Source organism: Dermochelys coriacea, chromosome 5 (genome assembly GCF_009764565.3).
Source record: "Dermochelys coriacea isolate rDerCor1 chromosome 5, rDerCor1.pri.v4, whole genome shotgun sequence".
Classification (NCBI taxonomy): domain Eukaryota; kingdom Metazoa; phylum Chordata; order Testudines; family Dermochelyidae; genus Dermochelys; species Dermochelys coriacea.
The window spans coordinates 32,582,384-32,603,483 of NC_050072.1; the positions used below are offsets into that span (position 1 = coordinate 32,582,384).

Consider the following 21,100-nt stretch of genomic DNA (forward strand, 5'->3'; position numbering starts at 1 on the left):
TAGTCTGTATTCGCAAAAAGAAAAGAAGTACTTGTGGCACCTTAGAGACTAACAAATTTTTTAGAGCATAAGCTTTCGTGAGCTACAGCTCACTTCATCGGATGCATTTGGTGGAAAAAACAGAGGGGAGACTGATATACACACACAGAGAACGTGAAACAATGGGCATCCGATGAAGTGAGCTGTAGCTCACGAAAGCTTATGCTCTAATAAATTTGTTAGTCTCTAAGGTGCCACAGGTACTCCTTTTCTTTTTGCGAATACAGATTAACACTGCTGCTACTCTGAAAACTGTAAGGAGAGTGATCACTTAAGATAAGCCATCACCAGCAGCAGGGGGGGGAAAGGAGGAAAACCTTTCATGGTGACAAGCAGGTAGGCTAATTCCAGCAGTTAACAAGAATATCTGAGGAACAGTGGGGGGGGTGGGGTGGGGGGGAGAAATAACATGGGGAAATAGTTTTACTTTGTGTAATGACTCATCCATTCCGAGTCTCTATTCAAGCCTAAGTTAATTGTATCCAGTTTGGAAATTAATTCCAATTCAGCAGTCTCTCGTTGGAGTCTGTTTTTGAAGCAATTTGTTGAAGGATAGCCACTCTTAGGTCTGTAATTGAGTGACCAGAGAGATTGAGTGTTCTCCAACTGGTTTTTGAATGTTATAATTCTTGACGTCTGATTTGTGTCCATTCATTCTTTTACGTAGAGACTGTCCAGTTTGGCCAATGTACATGGCAGAGGGGCATTGCTGGCACATGATGGCATATATCAGATTGGTAGATGCGCAGGGGAACGAGCCTCTGATAGTGTGGCTGATGTGATTAGGCCCTATGATGGTGTCCCCTGAATAGATATGTGGACAGAGTTGGCAACGGGCTTTGTTGCAAGGATAGGTTCCTGGGTTAGTGGTTCTATTGTGTGGTGTGTGGTTGCTGGTGAGTATTTGCTTCAGATTGTGGGGGCTGTCTGTAAGCAAGGACTGGCCTGTCTCCCAAGATCTGTGAGAGTGATGGGTCGTCCTTCAGGATAGGTTGTAGATCCTTGATGATGCGTTGGAGAGGTTTTAGTTGGGGGCTGAAGGTGATGGCTAGTGGCGTTCTGTTATTTTCTTTGTTGGGCCTGTCCTGTAGTAGGTGACTTCTGGGTACTCTTCTGGCTCTGTCAATCTGTTTCTTCACTTCAGCAGGTGGGTACTGTAGTTGTAGGAATGCATGATAGAGATCTTTTAGGTGTTTGTCTCTGTCTGAGGGGTTGGAGCAAATGCGGTTATATCGTAGAGCTTGGCTGTAGATAATGGATCGTATGGTATGATCTGGATGAAAGCTAGAGGCATGTAGGTAGGAATAGCGGTCAGTAGGTTTCCGATATAGGGTGGAGTTTATGTGACCATCGCTTATTAGCCCCGTAGTGTCCAGGAAGTGGATCTCTTGTGTGGACTGGTCCAGGCTGAGGTTGATGGTGGGATGGAAATTGTTGAAATCATGGTGGAATTCCTCAAGGGCTTCTTTTCCATGGGTCCAGATGATGAAGATGTCATCAATGTAGTGCAAGTAGAGTAGGGGCATTAGGGGACGAGAGCTGAGGAAGCGTTGTTCTAAGTCAGCCATAAAAATGTTGGCATACTGTGGGGCCATGCGGGTACCCATCGCAGTGCCGCTTATTTGAAGGTATACATTGTCCCCAAATGTGAAATAGTTATGGGTGAGGACAAAGTCACAAAGTTCAGCCACCAGGTTAGTACTCCTTTTCTTTTTGCGAATACAGACTAACACGGCTGCTACTCTGAAACCTCTCCTTACAGTGTGTATGATAAACCCATTGTTTCATGTTCTCTGTGTGTGTATATCAATCCCCCCTTTGTTTTTTCCACCAAATGCATCCGATGAATTGAGCTGTAGCTCACGAAAGCTTATGCTCAAATAAATTTGTTAGTCTCTAAGGTGCCACAAGTACTCCTTCAAATAAATCTGTTAGTCTTTAAGGTGCCACCGGATTCCTTGTTGTTTTTGTGGATACAGACTAACAGGGCTACCCCCTGATACTTGAAACCATACTAATCCTGTGACTTTAAAAGGGCCATAAGGAAATTCAGGTATTAAAATATTCTGGAATTTTCCTCACAATGGCCACAATGAAGAGCAAAGTTAAAAAATGAGACTGTACAGCAGATATGAGTTACTCTGTGATTCTGAGAGAAAGCAGAATTTCTGCTTAAAACATTTGTATGTTGTTTGTAATGCCACAGGTATGGTCTTTTATAAAACATACTGTTTATACATACTATCGACCAAATTTTAAAAGCTAGGCACATGCGATTGCACATGCCTAATTTATGTGTACCAGTCCCAAATGTGGTTACTAAGCCAGGAGTCTGTGTGTGGACATGGACAGTTAGGTGGATAATTGGCCATGTGTGTATGCAGGAATTCAAATTGTGTGCACACATATTTGCATGAAAAAATCTGGTGTATGCATACATATTTGTGCAATTGTACATGCCTAACAGAAAACGGGCTCTATATGATTGATATATTGAATACAGAAAAGGCCAAAATAAAATTCTTTTCTCAGTTTAAAATGTATATCCAAATGTATAGTTTGAAGGCCAAATTCTGTCCTTGAATGTGTTCATTCAGCTCCTATTGAAGTTAACAGGCCATAGATATTAACCTAAAGGGAAAAAAATTAGCCTTTAATCCACAGATATGCTATGTTCACTAATATTTGGAAGTATTGTGGACTAGATTTCTGGGAAAAGTAAAATTACTGATGCCGTTATACTGATACTGTCCAACATACTGAAGGATTGGAGAGTAAATAGCAAAAGGTTTCATTTTTTATTATTTTTTTCAACACCCATACTAGCAGAGTCTGTCAGACACCTCATTAGATAAATAAGCAAAATGCCAATGAATTTATAGAGTGATCTCAGAAGGAGAATTAGAACATGACTCCTTAACCAAATGCTTTGTCATGTAAGGAAAAGGAGCATCTTCATTGCTTTATGGCACAATGGGATTGTACAGTACATAGCCTCCATGGTTTCTTCTACATAGCTTTAGTTATTGGCTTTTGTGTTAGGGTTGTGCCTTTTCCAGAGATATGCCTTTTTCCATTCTTGTGAAAATCTGCCCAAATTTGTCCAAGTTATAAGTCTTTGACAAATTGCAGTTCAAGCCTTCTTGCTAAAGACTTCCTTGATTTTAGCAGCTAAGTTCCTTGAGGCTTCCGTCCATAGGGAATTATTCAAATGCAAAGGAACAAAAGCTGAACCTGTGGGGAAGGGGGTACGGTTGGAACACTGGGATTTGAAACAAGCGGGAAGGAAGAAGGAAATTAGGGCTGGAAGTTGGGATGGGAGGGGGAGACTAGGATTGGCTGGGCAAGGAAACTGGATCTGGGAGCTGAGGAGGAAAATAGGGTGAAACATTATTAGGAGCCAGTAGGTGGTTGAGAGATTGAGATTGGTTGAGGAGCAAGGGAAAGACTGGAAATGAGAACCATTAGGACATGGGGAAGGAGGTGAGGGGAGACAGACTTGACAAGGAACAGTGTCAAGAGAAGAGAAGTGGGCCTAGTTGAGCAAGTAAACTGGCTCAAGTAGTTGGTGGGGGTTAGAGGATGGAAAGACACTGATATTGGAGGAAGATCCCAGTGTGGAAGATTGGAACTGAGAGCCAGTGGGAACATGTTTGGTGGCAAAGTGAGGGGCATAACTGGAGATCACTGTGGGGAAGGTACACAGATTGGATTATGAGCCAGAAAGAGGAGAACTTGGACTGGCTGGACAAGGCAACTGAGGCTGGGACAAGAAGCTTGAGAAGTGAATACTGGGACAGGGTAGGCAAAGAGAATGGTAGTGGTAAAAGGATCCAGGAGTAGGAAAGAGATTGGGACAAGGACAAATCTGAAAAGATGGGGTCAAGCTTGGGTAAAGGGTAAGAACAGTCTGTGCCCACTAGAGCACAACCCCTTCGAGAGCCTGGACTGCAACCCATGTTTCCTAAGTCTCACCATTCCTCTGCTGTCAGCAAAAATCTGTAAAGCCCAGTGACACAGTGTGAGTCTTTATTCTAGTGCTGCTCCAGGTAGAGGATGGCACCGTACTATCTCTGTCAGTTACTTTGTTAATTCAAGTTAGAGGTCTAAAGGTTCCAACCCTGCTGATGACCCATATTGGTGCCAATATGTTGCCAAAGGATGGAAATTCTTTCTTTTTTATTTTTTTCAGTTACCTTTTAAAAAAACTAGGAAATTACACACAAAAATGGTGTTAAAACAATATTATTAAGGTTACAAAGTCAAGCTCTCAAACAATTGGCAATGCCACAATTAAAGTTGATACAGTCTTACATTCTTTAGTTATATGATCACTATTTTCTCCACAGGTCACCTGCCTCATTCATTGCATAGGGCCTGCTCTGGGAATGAATCAGAGTTTTGTGGTGAAGGAGCCTGTTACCTGTAGAACTGTACCTAATTTGTTGCAGAAGTTGGAAGGTGTGTTTATTGCAGATACTGGGATCAGTGGGCCAAGGCCTGCTTGAATTTAAAGTCATGCATCCTCAACCAAGGGGCAGGAGCCACTGAACCCAGGCAGCAAATTAATATCAGAGACAACAAATTAAAAAAACAGGGATGGGATTGAAGGGCAAAAGTTGAAAATCAGGGATACAGATGGAGACACTGAGCAAAGAATTCCCAAGAGCACCCATTGCTCTTCAAAGATGTCTAAAGATTCATTGGACACTACCCTGAGGAACTCTGCCAAGAGACGTGATTGGACCAGGGACTGGAATTAGGCCCCACTTTTTCAGAGCACCTCACTTTCAAGCTTCCTCTTTCCGGTTTGGTGGATGGCTATCTTGGTCAACTTCAGGAGGAGGTCTCACACTTTATGTGGCCATGTGCTAGGATAAACAAGTGAGGGGAGAAGTGCAGCTAGAGCCTCAGTAAGAAATTCTGGAGGAGTCAGAAGAGGGGCTGCAGCCTGATGCATTCTCTGTAGATCTGTTCCAGGGTCTCCCTCTCGCCCACAGAAAAGACAGGTGTCAGGGGATTCTGTGAACTGTGCCAAATACATGCCCATTGCTCACAGCATCAGGGAGGATCTGCCAGTTAATCTCCCCAGCGGGCCATGGAAGAAGACTGGAGTACAGACTGGCCTACCGGGGCTCCCCCCCCCATAGATGGCAACAGGTTCCACCACTTGGTGTTGCGGAGGGACATGAGGGCAAAGAAGTGGATGGTGTGGAGCACGAATGTATGCAGAAAGGAATTGGCACCTGAAATTGCAAGCCCATTAGCAAGAATTTTTAATGAATCTGTAAACTCAGGAGTTGTACCGAATGATTGGAGAATTGCTAATATAGTTCCTATTTTTAAGAAAGGGGAAAAAAAGTGATACGGGTAACTACAGGCCAGTTAGTTTGACATCTGTAGTATGCAAGGTCTTCGAAAAAATTTTGAAGGCGATATTATTTAAGGACATTGAAGTCAATGGTAAATGGGACAAAAAACAACATGGTTTTACAAAAGGTAGATCGTGCCAAACCAACCTGATCTCCTTCTTTGAGAAAGTAACAGATTTTTTAGACAAAGGAAACGCAGTGAATCTAAAAAAGAAAAGGAGTACTTGTGGCACCTTAGAGACTAACAAATTTATTAGAGCATAAGCTTTCGTGAGCTACAGCTCACTTCATCGGATGCATTCCGAGGCAGTAGATCTAATTTACCTAGATTTCAGTAAGGCGTTTGATACCGTGCCAGATGGAGAATTATTAATTAAATTGGAAAAGATGGGGATCAATATGAACATCAAAAGGTGGATAAGGAATTGGTTAAAGGGGAGACTGCAACGGGTCCTATTGAAAGGCGAACTGTCAGGCTGAAGGGAGGTTACCAATGGAGTTCCTCAGGGAACAGTTTTGGGACCAGTCTTGTTTAATCTTTTTATTACTGACCTTGGCACAAAAAGTGGGAGTGTGCTAATAAAGTTTGCAGATGATACAAAGCTGGGAGGTATTGCCAATTCAGAGAAGGATCGGGATATCATACAGGAGGATCTGGATGACCTTGTAAACTGGAGTAATAGTAATAGGATGAAATTAATAGTGAGAAGTGTAAGGTTATGCTTTTAGGGATTAATAACAAGAATTTTAGTTATAAGCTGGGGACTTATCAATTAGAAGTAACAGAAGAGGAGTAGGACCTTGGAGTATTGGTTGATCATAGGATGACTACGAGCTGCCAATGTGATATGGCTGTGAAAAAAGCTAATGCGGTTTTGGGATGCATCAGGAGAGGTATTTCAAGTAGAGATAAGGAGGTTTTAGTACCATTATACAAGGCACTAGTGAGACCTCACCTGGAATACTGTGTGCAGTTCTGGTCTCCCATGTTTAAAAAGGGTGAATTCAAACTGGAGCAGGTACAGAGAAGGGCTATTAGGATGATCCAAGGAATGGAAAACTTGTCTTATGAAAGGAGACTTAAGGAGCTTGGCTTGTTTAGCCTAACTAAAAGAAGGTTGAGGGGAGATATGATTGCTCTCTATAAATATATCAGAGGGATAAATGCAGGAGAGGGAGAGGAATTATTTCAGCTCAGCACCAATATGGACACAAGAACAAATGGGTATAAACTGGCCACCAGGAAGTTTAGACTTGAAATTAGATGAAGGTTTCTAACCATCAGAGGAGTGAAGTTTTGGAATAGCCTTCCAAGGGAAGCAGTGGGGGCAAAAGATCTATCTGGCTTTAAGATTCTACTCGATAAGTTTATGGAGGAGATGGTATGATTGGATAATGTGATTTTGGTAATTAATTGATCTTTAAATATTCAGGGTAAATAGGCCGAATCCCCTAAGATGGGATATTAGATGGATGGGATCTGAGTTACCCAGGAAAGAATTTTCTGTAGTATCTGGCTGGTGAATCTTACCCATATGCTCAGGGTTTAGCTGATCACCATATTTGGGATCGGGAAGGAATTTTCCTCCAGGGCAGATTGAAAGAGGCCGTGGAGGTTTTTCGCCTTCCTCTGTAGCATGGGGCATGGGTCACTTGAGGGAGGATTCTCTGCTTCTTGAAGTCTTTAAACCACGATTTGAGGACTTCAATAGCTCAGACATAGGTGAGGTTTTTCGTAGGAGTGGGTGACTGAGATTCTGCGGCCTGCGTTGTGCAGGAGGTCGGACTAGATGAATGGTCCCTTCTGACCTTAGTATCTATGAATCTATGCTCAAGGCAAGGTTTGGAGATGGACTGGCTGGATGGCATTCAGCAGATTCAGGTGGCATGTTGGGGAGGCTCATGGAACTGGGGCCCAAAGACAAGCTCCAGCAGGCAAAGGATTAGGGATGGGTCAGGAGCACACTCCCATAGGACCCGCTCAAGATAAGCAAAAGTAACGGGGGTCAAGGCTGCCCTCATCTCCTGGAGCACTTGGGGGACATGCAGGATGGGCAGTCCCATGCACTAGCTGAGGACCACAGGATGACCTGGTCCCTCTGACAGTAGTGCAGGAGGTCTCCGAGTCTGGTGACATAAGCCAGGACCACCTTCCGGTGCACCAATGGGGACTCTACCACCTGCGTACAAGAATGGGGGTTATATAGCAGGTGTTCTGCAAACAGATCCTCTCCATTGGTGGCTGCTATAGACCTGGTCTCAGAAACCAGCTTGCAAGTCCTGAGAAGGTCGTGGTGAAAGAGTGACAGCTCAGAGAGGTCTCGGGGAAACCTCTCAGATGGAGATAGAAGAGCTGTTGGTCGTATCAGAGCCCTTGGAGACTCTGGAGGAAGGCATGCAGCAGCACAATCCATGTCAAAGTGTGATTATCATAAAAGCATCTCTGCAGGGCTTCGAGGCAGAAGGCATGGACCTGGCTGGGGATGCAGACCAGGCCCTGTCTGTCCTCCTCCATTGGGAGACTCAGGACATCTACAGAGACCCAGTGCACCACTGTCCAGAGAAACTCAAGGATCTTCTTCTGGAGGCTGGCCAGGGTCCCCTGGAGCAGGAGCAGGATGTTGAACTGGTGCCAGAACATGGGCAGATCTAGCTGGTTGATCACCAACACCTTCCTCCAAAGGGAAAGGCACCACAGTAGCCCCGTCCACCTCTGCAACAATTAGACACCCTGACCTCCATTTCTCCAGCATGGAGGGATCAGTGGTGGAAAGGTACACACCAAGCTAAAGCAGAAAACCTGCACCCCATTGGATGGCACAGAGCGTGGGTGGGAGGAAGCTCACCTGCCACTCATCACCAACCATCAGGCCAGAGCTCTTCACACAATTGACCCTGACAGAAGAGGCTGCCAAATAGATGGCATGGCAAGCCTCCATCCATGCCACATCTCCTGGGTCATGGGCGACGAGGATCATGTTGTTTGCATACACCAACAGGTCCGGCTCTTGAAGCACCAACCCATCATCCTGTTATGGAGGAGACAGAGGAAGGGCTTGATGGCGATGACACACATCTGGCCAGAGATTACACAGTCCTGATGTACCCCTCGAACGAAAGTGACGGAGTTAGTCAAGGCGTGTAATGAATGAGAGAGGGGGACTGTAGGAGGAGAAAAAGTTGGTCTTGTGGTTAAAGCAGTTGAATGCTACCCTGGAGAACTGGATTGTATCCCTGCCTGTGCAATAGTGACTGTGTAATGATGTAGGAAAGTCTCTTAAGGCAAACTTTTCAATGATTGTATGTTTCTCATTTCTGAGTGCCTAATTGGAGACACTGTGGTCTGAATTTCAGAAGTGCTGAGGGTGAGCACTCATGCCTGCAATGAAAACTATGGGAGCTGTGCTTTGTACATTTCAAGTGTTATATAATGCTAAATATTCTGAAAAATTAGGTCCCAGTCCTCTCAACTGGATACCCAAAATTAGTGGATACTTTTTACTTTAATTGCTGGGTGCCTCAGTCCCTTTTGTGTAAAATTGGGGAATTAGTAACTGCTCGCAGGGGTGTTGGGAAAATAAATCCATCAATGTTTGTGAAATACTCTGATATTATAGTGATGAGTGCCATAAAAAAAGTCTATGAAGAAACTGATAATTCTCTGTTCTGAATGGGGTTTGGAAAGTATGCAGTAAATAAGACATGTGGCCACATTTTGAACAATGAGAAAACAAAATACTGAATAACTGCTCTTTAAGTGAACACTAATCATTCTGTGCTCTGAATGGGGCATGGATCCTATGGAAAAATTATGTTATTATATAGTTTGACTGTTTCATAATGCATACACATAAGGGGAGGTAGGGTGAATTAAATTTGCCCAGGCAACTGTAAGTCTGGCATTTCCTAATGTTTGAGTATTTGACTTTGTAATTTTAATAGAGTTCTTTTAATGTAGTTTTTTATAAGTAATAATTGTGTAATTCAAATGAAATATTTGGACAGTTTTTCAGTTCTCCCAGATTTAGTTATTTCATTAATTTTTATTATTTATATTTTAGAAATACCCTAATCCAATGCTCCTGTCAGATGACTAGGAGCAATTGAGACCTAGAAGCTGTGTACATTTACTAGAAGTTGAATTGCCATGCTTATGTAATGGAAACTCTGCAAAAGGGAAATGGTTGAGCTGCAGCATTTTGTATCCCTTTTATTTGCATAACAGGCTAAATCAAGCACTGTTTTCTGAATAGCTTTCACCACTTGATTCAGATGCAGTTGGAGTGTGTGAAAGGGCCAGTGATATAAATTATTCTTAGTGACAAATGCAAACTTACAATATGTTTGACTCAGCATCTCTGTTTCCCTTGAGTTACTGCAGGAAATGAAAGAAGTAATATTTTCAATAAATGATAATGCTTGTATCTTTTTTTAATGGTTTTAATTTGTCATGAGAAAGAAATGATGTGTTTGTCTGGAACAGATGATCACATGTACATTCTTCAACACCTGTATTATCAGAGGAAGAGATTACTCAGAATCATTTATGATGCTATTGTGACATTGGCAAGTGAGGTTTAAAGAGATTAGGAGTTTACTGAGGATACGAAACAAGTGTGGTGTACACATTTCAAGTGGCTAGCAGCATACCTTGCTAATTCTATCTGCAAAAATAATGATTGATGCTAGCTCATCAAGTATTGAATCACAAGAGATAACATTTATTGAACTAATACATTTGTCCAAGTGTGATGTTAGAGGGTCTGTATTTCTGAGGACAAGATGCAGGGACACAAAAACCATTTTCATAAATGTTAAAGAAATTGAGCTACCTACAAATTCATGATCTTTGTTCTAATGCTGAGTCTGGAAGATTACATAGATGTATGAGCTGATATAAGTCATTACTGCTGGGCTGGTGTCTGAGTAAAGACTACCTGGAATAGTTCTTGGAAGTTTTACCAGAGAGGTTAAATATTTATTTATTCACAGAACAAAACAGGAAGCAGGAGTGTGTTAGGCATCAGTAGTTGTCTCCTCTCTGTTGTTAGTCTATAATCTTTTGTTAAGCACTAAAGACTACCACTGTTTTCAGAGGGCTTTGGCTCAGACCATCAAAAAGTAAAAGAACATATATTTTAAATAATTAAAACACTCTTGTTGCAGTCATTTAATACTCCCCTTTTCCATACCTTACATAAAGTTCTCAATAACGAGAAATTTAATGAAGCTTTTTTTAGAAATTGATTTGTATCTTATTACCTTTATTATTATTATTTTATTATTTATTATTGTTAATATTATTATTTTGGGAATCGTTTAGCTTAACGTTTTGCCTAAATAAATAAATAAAATGAAAGAAATGATTCATTTTATAAGTCATTTTTACTTTTTAATTATATTTGATTTTAATCCTCCACAGGGAAAAAAATCCTCTTTTAAAAAAAATATTTTGATTCATGTGGAAGACTGAACTTTAAAAAAATCTATATATTTTATTTTTGTTTGAAAAAGCCTTGGTGCAAACTTTTATTTTCAGAATTAAGTCATGTCACATGATGTCCTTCAGTAAACACCGTGAGATTTTCTAACTGGTATAATTTAATTCATTTTGTATTTGTATTCCACATTTTGAGATGATCTGCTAACGTCTGCACTGCAACCCAATTCTCAGGGCTATATCAATATAGGATGATAGAAGCATCATAGAATTATTAGGAAGTAAATGTTTATCATAACATAAGAACTGTGTTTAACATACCATAAGAACAGCCATAAAGGGTCAGACCAATGGTCCATCTAGCCCAGTATAGTGTCTTCTGACAATGGCCGGTGCCAGATGCTTCAGAGGGAATATAGTATGTGCATGTAGGTATGTACTTTTGTGGCAGTCATTTTACATAACTGAAACTGATTTTTGTCCTGTATATATTTTACCACCTAATATTGTGCTGCTTTCCTGTAAAGATGTCATGAATGAATGACTAGTAGTATTTGCTGATCTTTTCAGCTGGTAAACTTAAGTACTCATTGCTTTCCATGCTAATATGATTTCCAGTCCATTAAAGGTTATATTGGGGAGTTAGTACGTTTGGCTAGAGATACTGTAAACTAAATACTAGCAATACTTCATAAAACATTTACTTCATAAAAATTCTATGATGCTGACATCATTCTATATTTATATTACCCTGAAAACTGGGCTGAAACGAGGTCTTTAGCAGATCACCTCAAAATAGGCTGCGTTCATTTAAGAGATCCAGAATAGCAAGGAGGCTATAATTTAGAAGAGGTCTTTCACTGAGCTGTCTCAGAAGTTATTATAGAGCTTGGTATCACAAAGTGTGGCTCTAGTAAGTAATATTTTGCTTGTTCATCATTCTTAAATTATTTCACTCAAAATATTTAGTATTCACTTACAAGTATAATTGTGAGATTTTTCAACACTGAAAGACCTTCACAAAGCACAGCCATTGCGTTGAGGTGTTGTGACATTTTAACTTTAAGTAATATTTTAGTGCTCTACTTGTTTTTAAATGACTTATCTCTGTAACCAGGCAGCCATTTTGTCTGCACTGTGTTCATTATGAGATCAAATATTTGTCTCCAAAGTGGCATTTTGATAGGGTCTGCCTGATGGCAAAGCTCAATAAGTAGTAAAAGAGGTCTTTTGTCCTTATAAGGTAACCTGCATATGGCTGCAGGGTCTATTCTGCTCTCATTTGCATGACATGCTTGCCACATTTTTTAACAAGAAAATTAAGAGAGACATGAAACTGAAGCCTTCTGTATACAGAATATTTTAACTATTAATTTTGAATTGACATATTACTCTTCTTAATGAAGTGCTTAAGATTAAACCTATGTTGATTATACTTTTAAAAAATTTCCACCATGTATTCCAAATGAAGAGAAAATCACCTACCCTTGGGAAAACTGACCATTTTCCAGGTGACTAGCACCTTGAAATTGGTATCACTTCCCGGTCTCTCCCCCCACCCCAAGAATATATATGGGACACTTATGCCAAAGATTAAGCATTACAGAAGGGTGAGCTGAGACTCCCTCTTCGAGGTAGTCCAACTTTTCTTCTTTTGGAAATAGTCATTACTTTTCTGCCTGTGTTCCTCACGTGACTTACTGCCCAGTTGTTGATTGTCAATCTGGGCCAGTAACCAGAGATGTGGAGGTTTTCTGGCCAAGAAAGAATGTCCAAGATGGAACAGATATGGAACCAAAATGAATCAGAGTTATGGAGCTGAGCCAGATGCATAAGTGATGTATGAAAAGTGGGAAGGAGTTGGCTTGGTGAGTCCTGACCAAATTGTAATTCTTGGTGGGGCAGAAGGGGCCTTATTATGATGTGGATGACGTTAGAGAGAAAAGCTGAAGATCAGAATTTTGTAGAGGATTTGGGTGCCTTCTTGAGACAGAGAGAGCAAAGAGGTGAAAATTGGAATGGAGTCATCATCAGTATAATAAATTGACAAAGGCTGGGTGAGAGAGACAAGCCTTCAAGCAATACAGACCTTTTTTTTTCAGGTCTGGGAAAGGTATGTTGAGTGTCACCACTAAATAGGAGTGGGTGGGTGAGATTCTGTGGCCTGCGCTGTGTGGGGGGTCAGACTAGATGATCAGAATGGTCCCTTCGGACCTTGGTATCTATGAATACTATGTGGAACAGATTGTTTAGCATAGGTAGTGAGCACGTATTATAAGGGACCATTCAAGGAGCAGTGGTCCCTTAACACATCTACAGTTACAGGACAAAAAGGGGTCAGGGGATTAATGAGTTGCTGATTGTTGTAATAAGCCATAAATCCAGTATATCTGTTCAGTCCATGATTTTTAGTGTTTAGCAGAGTAATGAATTTAAGCTCCCAGGCTCATCGTTTGAAAGGGTTGTGCAGGTTACCATAGAAGATGAGGACTGATAGGTCTGATATAAAGTGATTGCTTTGTGAAAAGCGTTCACTTTCAAATTGGGGTGGTTTTGTCTTTTATCGTTTTCCTGTGTGAATTCATTTGAGAGCATAGTCATTGTCTGGTTTCACCCACATAGTTGTTAATTATACCTATCAAGGTTCCTTCCCCACTCTGAACTCTAGGGTACAGATGTGGGGACCTGCATGAAAACCTCCTAAGCTTACTTTTACCAGCTTAGGTTAAAACTTCCCCAAGGTACAAACTATTTTACCTTTTGCCCTTGGACTTCCACTGCCACCACCAAACATCTGGGTTTATTTTTGAGAAAGCATTGTTTGGAAACGTATTTCCCCCCAAAATCCTCACCAAAACCTTGCACCCCCCTGCCTGGGGAAGGCTTGATAAAAATCCTCACCAATTTGCATAGGTGACCACAGACACAAACCCTTGGATCTTAAGAACAATGAAAAAAGCATTCAATTTCTTACAAGAAGAATTTTAATATAAGAAAAGGTAAAAAGAATCACCTCTGTAAAATCAGGATGGTAAATACCTTACAGGGTAATTAGATTCAAAACATGGAGAATTCCTCTAGGCAAAACCTTAAGTTACAAGAAGGACACAAAGACAAGAATATTCATTCTATTCAGCACAGTCTAATTTCTCAGCCATTTAAAGAAATCATAATCTAACACGTATCTAGCTAGATTACTTACTAAGTTCTAAGACTCCATTCCTGTTCTGTCCCCGGCAAAAGCATCACACAGACAGACAGACCCTTTGTTTTTCCCTCCCTCCAACTTTGAAAGTATCTTGTCTTCTCATTGGTCATTGTGGTCAGGTGCCAGCGAGGTTATCCTAGCTTCTTAACCCTTTACAGGTTAAAGGATTTTTCCTCTGGCCAGGAGGGATTTTAAAGGTGTTTACCCTTCCCTTTATATTTATGACAATACCACATAATTGTTGTTGAGTGCACTGGATGATATCACATGTTGTGATAAGCATATGTGGGATCCATGGATCTTGACAGGTGTGTTTGGGGGGTGTTGCAGTACATTGTTGCAGTGGAGATATGTCTGCAGGTTTTACGTCTGTTGTTCTAGCAGGGTCTGGTACCACTTTGAGCAGGTGTGTCCTGGAAACTGGCAGAACACTAATCCCCCACCTCCTTTTTTTCCTATGACAGCAGAGATGTTAACAGGCCACTCCACCTTGAATGGTCCCTTAGAATATGTCTATGCTAAAACAATCTGTTTCACCTTGTATTTAGCTGTGAGATGCAGAGTACCTTTCCCAGACCTGCGGAAAAGCTCTGTGTAGCTCAAAAGCTTGTCTCTCTCACCACAGAAGTTGGTCTCCTAAAAGATATTACCTCACCCACTTTGTTTCTCTAATATCCTTGGATCAACACGGCTACAACAACATAGTGACATTCATGAAATGTTGTTAAACAGTTGTACAGTACATGAAGATAATTAAGAGAAATACTATGGCTAATTGTGATAGTCCATGACCAAATTCTAATCTCAGATACACCAATATAATTCCACCATACTTTCATTGATGTCAATGAAATTACACCAGATTTATATTTATATGAGGGCAGTATTGGATGCTTGTTCCTGTTCCTTCTCCCCACCACATGTAATTTGTAGAAACTAAAATATATATCTTACTTCAAAAATACAGAGTAAAAATGTCTGTTCTAAATAATATTATCTTTTCAAAAGTGATGAATAGGTAATTAATTAGACACTTTGGTCCAAAGTGGTCCCTTTTGTAATTCTGTGGACTTCACTGAAGTTACACCATGGATCCTTTTGGCACTCCAATTTTTTTTAACGTAAGCCCTCAGCGTAGTCTTATTGTTGTATTTGAGGTTGTAAATCTGTCCTTAACTCATTTTATTGAGTCTTCCTGCATGGACTAGATGACCTAATAAGTCTTTTTTCATCTTTAACATTTATTCTTTGATGAGGATGGATCTAAGGTTGTGAATGTGTCTTAAGCAAAAAGAGCTTCATTAGAATTCTGTAACTCCAAATTTCTAGGTGTCAGAAACTGTAGAAATGCTTAGTTAAGATTAGAAAACCAGTCTTCACTCTCTTCTCTTAACCCTGCCCCTCCAATGCATATCGGCAGGAGACCTTCAGAGCTGTTACAAGAGAGAAACTTACGTTTTCTTTCTTCAGTATGTTTATTACAATAGCATGTGCTTTTGTTGTGTAATGATATTATCTGCACCCGCACTTCTATTTTCTGTCAGTCGTAAGCCTGTATTACAAAAAATGCAAAGGGTTTGCCATGTGTACAGGAAGAAGATGATAAAGATTGATCTCAGACTAGGTCAGAGGCATGGGATCTCTAACTAAAATTGAGAACAGGGCGGTGGATCGGGCACAGTATTATGTATGGCCCGTATCTTGGGATACATGATCAATGCCACAATGGTGAGGCAGGTTTGGATCTCCAATCTGTAAGTAATTGGTAAATTTATAGTTCTCGAACCAGTATGTAGGGATTTTTGAGGGAAATGTGAATGTCTGTGGTCTGAAATTGAATGATAGAAGATAGTACTCAAGGGCAAGGGGATTGAGTTAAAGCTGGGTTGGAAGCTTAGAGGAATATCTCACTTTGGAAAATGACCCAGTAAAGTCCGTTAGCTTGAAAGTATGCAGCAAATCTGATTAAACTATATTACAAGTATTCTTAGGCCTAGTTCTCATGAGAGCTTCGTCTGCTTTCTACCATTTCTGCTGTGCCATACAGCTGGAAACCCAGTTTAAAGGGCTTCATGAAGGAGAAACCTACAGGTGGGCTAGCGCTGGGTTAGTGTGAATTTGATGGACTACATATGTGCATAGTATTTTCAGGATTGTGGCACTTTAGTAGCGTAACTGGTGTGGCTCTAGGACAAACCTATGATTTTTCAAACTGTACATAAAACCTGCAATATTTAGACACAGAATGAGATGTTAAGAGTAGTTATATAGCTCTAAACCCAAATGTATTTGTTTTGCAGGTTTAAATTAGACACTTAACATTATGTGAGAACATTGCTGTGGTTTGTTTTTCCTTTTATTTGTTTTTAATCCATGTAAAACTCTAATGACCTGAAATCTTAAAGTATAAAGATGCAACAACTGTTAGCTACTTTTTCTTGTTGTTTAGCTGCTGTGCTTCAGGTTTTGCTACTTGAGCATTATTTTCACTGGTGTTGTGAAAATCAGCAGCGTTCTGAGATGTCAATGTATTGTCAGATTTGTTATATTTGGAAGCCTTTTCTTCAGTGCGCCATAATCTAATTTTATATATACACATACAGATATGGTATCTGTCTGTGAAATTCAGTTCTCTATGCATACTACATGAAAACGAAATAAAATCCATACCTTTGTACCAACCTTTCAACCAACTTAAAAAAAATACAGTAATGCCAAATCACAGATGAGGCTGTATATAAAAATAATCAATTCATTATAAAAATAACTACTTTTAAAAATCTTTGGTGGCAAACATAGAGTGTATTACAAATGTGCACCCAAATCCGGTTTATGAACTCCTATCAAATACACATAAGGATTTTCAGGATAATCTCTGTAAATGGAGAACTAGTACAATGTACACTTAAAACCATTTGCATGAAGCGTACCCTGCATAAAATTATCATTAAACTAGGGCTGCAGCTATAAATGTGGATATTTATTTTAAAGTAATAAGAAGTTTACTTTAAAATATTATAAGCAGTGAAACATGACATCTTGCTCTAACTTCTCATATGCTCCCTTAATGTTGTCTGCAAAGTAACAAATGGTTTTTAATAATATTTCTATCATAAAGGTTGTTCAGAGCTTGAAGGTCAAGGAATGTATTTACTTTAGGATGTCTTCTTCAAAGGAGCTGCTGTCTGTCACTGGAATAAGCTAAAAAATGATGCTGAGATAGCATCCTCGCTAAGCCCATGCCACCACTTAAAACTTGTACCACTTTTTAACTATGCTGTTATTGTCTAGGGATGCAACCTTCCTAATGTGGATGCAATTATATCAGTATAAATTTTCTTATTCCTATATGAGAAGGGAAATAAGCTATATTGGTATAAGTAGCCAAACTATCAAATTTATGATCCATTTTGGTCAATTTCACAGTCACGGGATTTTAAAATTAGTCAATTTCACGGTTTCAGATGTTGACATCTGAAATTTCATGGTGTTGTAACTGTAGGGGTCCTGACTCAAAGGGTTGTGGGGGATCACAAAGCTGTTGTAGGGGGATTGTGAGATTGCCACCCTCACTTCTGGTCTGCCTTTAGAGTGGCAGCAGCTGTGGAGCTCCTTCCTGTAGCTGGGGGAGTTTCCCGGAGGTGGGTCTGATCTTTTCCTGGCTGGGCTGCGGAGGGACAGGCCGATTTCTTCCCCTGCATTCCTCTCTCAGGGGAGATCACACCCACCATCGAGTACCTCCCTCAGCTCCAGGAAGCTCACCGGTGCACTGCCTAACTGAAATAATAATACTATGTGTAGACCAGGCTTAAATTCATTTCAATTGCCTCTCTCTGAGCACTGACAAAATAAAGTACGGAAGCTTTTTTGCTCTCTAAAGTTTTAGTCCTGTGCTAAACATCCACAATGTTCTTTGATGTCAATGGCCATTAAGGTCCTCAGACTTAACTCCCCAATCTTTTGGTTCTCTCTTGGCCCAAACTGCCTTTGAAATCAGTTGGAGATTGGTTGAATAGTGATGCCAATCTGAAGCTCTTTAAGAGAGATTGTTCAAGTCTCAAATTGCTTTAAGGGTTCAATTAAAATATAGCAGGTGTACCATCGGTAGGAAGTAGCTTGCCATTAATGCATTAAAAATAATGTAGCTTTTCATGCATAGAAATGAGAGAGATGTTTTAGCACTGAAAACAAATTCAGTTTTTTAAACATTTTTCCGGAAGTTAAACGTAACTTATGTATGATTACAAGTGTAAGCATTTTGCTACTTCTCGCCACAGGTTCAAATGAACATCTTTGTTGTTCCCTAACTACAGGCTCAATTGTGCATGATAGGCAGAGCTTGAGTAAAGGCCGATGTGGAGGCAAATTGCCCCAGTGGGAGCTACTTATGGCAAAGTGCTTCTGAGTGCTGCAGCATACATGGGAAGCACCCCATTATTATGCCCTTCCAGAAGGGCAGCACAAATTCCCCTGTGTGCTCAGAGAATATTTAATTTAAAAGGGGGGAAACCACTATTTGCAGTGAATTTAATTAAATTTTGGGGGCGACGGTTCAACATCAGAAGTAAGAAATCTATAGGAAACAGACAGATTTCCTACTAAATTTTAGACTTTAGACTAGATTGGCAGTGTTTCTAATAAAAATGCAGATTTTATTTTTTACTCCAAATAAACGTCCCTTACGTTTTTAAGCATTTATTTATTTTTAACCTTGTGAACACATCTGCCTCTTTAAAGTGCTTCTTCCGTGTGACAGCTCATCTTTTAATTTTAGTCTGGCAGTTAGATTTTCTCCTTATACTCTCTCAAATGGAGGAAACTTCAAAATTTGGTGCAGATTTTATCTAGGAGTCCCCCTTTCCCACTCCAGGCTATTACTAGGAGCACAAAACCCTCTTTTCTTTTCTTTTCTTTTCTTTTCTTTTCTTTTCTTTTCTTTTCTTTTCTTTTCTTTTCTAACCTTGATTTCCTTTTTCATTACTTCAAGGTTTCTAAGCATCTCTACCTCTTTTTCCCTTTTTCATGGTTTATGCACAGATCTGTCCTCTGTCCCACTCTCCACTGGGACAAAATCATAGTTGCAAGGCTCCCATTGACTTCAACAGGCTTTGGATCAGGACCTAAACTTGGTTGTAGTTGTTTGCAGAATCTGGCCTGAGGATATTTTTAATCCAAGGATCTGATCCTGAAAGCCCTGTACATATAGAATCACCTCTGGATTCCACTGGGAGTTCTACCTATGGAGGACCAGCACTATATTTTTTTCTCATCATGCACTGTGCACACACCAGAATGTATTATTTAGATTTGCAGGTAGACACACATGATATATACAAATGCATCCGATGAAGTGAGCTGTAGCTCATGAAAGCTTATGCTCAAATAAATTTGTTAGTCTCTAAGGTGCCACAAGTACTCCTTTTCTTTTTGCGAATACAGACTAACACGGCTGCTACTCTGAAACATGATATATAGATGAATTCTGAAAAGAAAAGTACATGAATTATACAGTGGAAAGCTTTCAGCATGCTACAAAGATTAATTTGCTTGATGTAAAATAAGGATGCACGTTAACCTTCTTAAAAAAATTAAGTCCATGGGTCTGATTCAGCACATAGCTGCCAGTGGGCAGACTTCTACACCAGTGGTGGGCAACCTGCAGCCCTCTGGCCACATGCAGCCTGTCAGGGTAATCTGCCTGCGAGCTGCCAGACTGTTTGTTTACTTTTGCATGGCCGGTCGCAGCTCCCAGTGGCTGCAGTTAACTGTTCCCAGACAATGGTAGCTTCAGGAAGCGGTGCAGGCCATAGGGATGTGCTGGCCGCCACTTCCCTCAGCTCCCATTGGCCAGGAATGGCGAACCACACCCACTGGGAGCTCTGGGCCGCCGTGCAGAGGTAAACAAACGGTCTGGCGGCCTGCCAATGGATTACCCTGACGGGCTGCAGGTTGCCCACCATTGTTCTACACTAGGGGTCTCAAACTCAAATGATCACGAGGGTTACATGAGGATTAGTACATTGGCCCGAGGGCCGCACCACTGACCATCCCCCCGCTGCCCCACCCCCACTCCACCCCTTCTGTGAGGCCCCGTCCTTGCCCCGCCTCTTCCCACCCCTTCCCTGCCCCTATTCCAACCCCTTCCCTGAAATCCCCACCCCAACTCCGTCCCCTCCCTGCCCCCAGGGGGTGCAGGAGGGTGCAGGTGCAGCAGGGGGTTGGGGTGCAGGGTGGGGCAGGGGGTCAGGGTGCAAGGTGCAGCAGGTGCTCAGGACAGGGGGTTGGGATGCAGGAGGAGTGTGGCAGGGGGCTTAGGGCAGGGGGTCAGTGTACAGGAGGGGTGTGCGGTGAAGCAGGGGGCTCAGAGCAGGGGATTCAGCTGCAGGAGCGGCTTGGGGGGCGGGTTCAGCCTGGCTTGCACCGGGGGCAGGGCAGGCTCCCTGCCTGCCTTCCCAGCCCCTGCACCACTCCGGGAAGCGCCCAGGACCTGTGGGTGGGAGGGTACAGGGGTCTGTGTGTTGCCCTGGCTGCTCCTCCAGGTACCTCCCGCGAAGCTCCGGACCGGCGTGCACCGGGAGCAGGGCAGGCTCCCTCCCTGCTTGCCCTGCCTCTGCGCCGCTCCAGGAAACAGCCAGGACCTGGGGGAGGGGAAGGTACCTGGAGGAGCAGCCAGGGCAGCACACAGACCCCTTTGCCCCCGCCCCTCCCCCAGGTCCCGGCCACTTCCCGGAGCGGCACGGGGGCAGGGCAGGCAGGGAGAGAGCCTGCCCTGCCCTCGGTGCACGCCAGGCCAGAGCCGCTATAGGTAAATGCTCCGGGGGCTGCGGGGAGCTGGCAGGCCGGAGAAAATAACCCTGTGGGCCGCATGCGGCCCACGGGCTGCGTGTTTGAGACCCCTGTTCTACACCTATACAATCCCACTGAAGTCAGTGTTACGCCCACATGGAACTAATTGTAGGATTGGGACATATATATATACATTTAAACAAATAAAACATAGTAGACTCAATGGAGGCAGTGAAATATTACTGTAGAGAAAAC

The 21,100-nt window shown here is 41.8% G+C and overlaps 1 protein-coding gene across 1 annotated transcript in view; it reads left to right on the forward strand.

Annotated features, from left to right (window-relative positions):
- PARP8 (poly(ADP-ribose) polymerase family member 8) overlaps positions 1 to 21,100 on the forward strand; it is a 172,145-nt gene that overhangs the window by 59,740 nt on the left and 91,305 nt on the right.